This window comes from Ambystoma mexicanum, chromosome 4q (genome assembly GCF_040938575.1).
Source record: "Ambystoma mexicanum isolate Mex_15411 chromosome 4q, UKY_AmexF1_1, whole genome shotgun sequence".
Classification (NCBI taxonomy): Eukaryota; Metazoa; Chordata; class Amphibia; order Caudata; family Ambystomatidae; genus Ambystoma; species Ambystoma mexicanum.
In genome coordinates, this window is record NC_090928.1 from 433590631 (window position 1) to 433591536 (window position 906).

General features: G+C 35.1%; 1 non-coding gene across 1 annotated transcript; it reads left to right on the forward strand.

Moving 5' to 3' along the window:
- The first annotated feature begins 235 nt into the window (after window positions 1–235).
- TRNAC-ACA (transfer RNA cysteine (anticodon ACA)) lies at window positions 236–307 on the forward strand. The gene has a single exon. It is a non-coding gene; the product is annotated as a tRNA-Cys (tRNA).
- Window positions 308–906: the final 599 nt, after the last annotated feature.

Consider the following 906-nt stretch of genomic DNA (forward strand, 5'->3'; position numbering starts at 1 on the left):
ATTTGACAAAAGATTTTTTTTCCATGTTCCAAGATCTACATGTGATACGAAATGTATGAATTCTTGCAATGGAAACCTCACTGTATTTTACCAAGGCAGATAAAGGACATCCTTCGCACCCCATATACTTATAAGGAGGTTTTGGTGGCTGAAAATGCTTTGCTTTGATGGTGATTGCATGTTGCTTGCACTTTGTACATATTACTGAATTAATAAAGGTGAACTTTTCAGAACTGGGGGTATAGCTCAGTGGTAGAGCATTTGACTACAGATCTAGAGGTCCCTAGTTCAAATCCGGGTGCCCCCTTGTTCAACTGTTTTACCTGTAGAAATATTTTTTTTTATTAAATAAATTGAAGAAAACATTTACAATCTTAGCATTTTATATAATGAGCAACACATTTCTACATTTGAAATACTCCTGATCATCTCCTGAAACATAGGGTAAACACCTTGAAACTGTTTAGGATTTCTTCATATGATACAAGCTGTGTTTTACATTCACCCAAGTTCTACTGGTGATATTATCAGTTTGACATAGTCCATTGGAAGCTCACATGAATGTTATAAAACTGTGGTGGAAACCAATAATATGCCCTTAATGAAATGTATTAATTTGTACAGCTGACCAGAAGTGCACTGATGTCATTAGTTCTACAAGTTCCATACAGTTACCCACTCTATCACCTTTTTAAAAAAAGGTCAGTTTTCAGCATTCAAGGGTTTAACTCAGTGGTAGAGCATAGGAGTGCAGTTCAAGAAGTCCCTGTTTCATAACCATATACCCTCATCAATAGATCCTGTTAAAATGTTTTTCAACCCAATGCACTGTAAGAAACAATAGGATATATCATCATTTCATATACAAAACAATGAACAATTGGGTTTAACTATGCTCTTAGCACA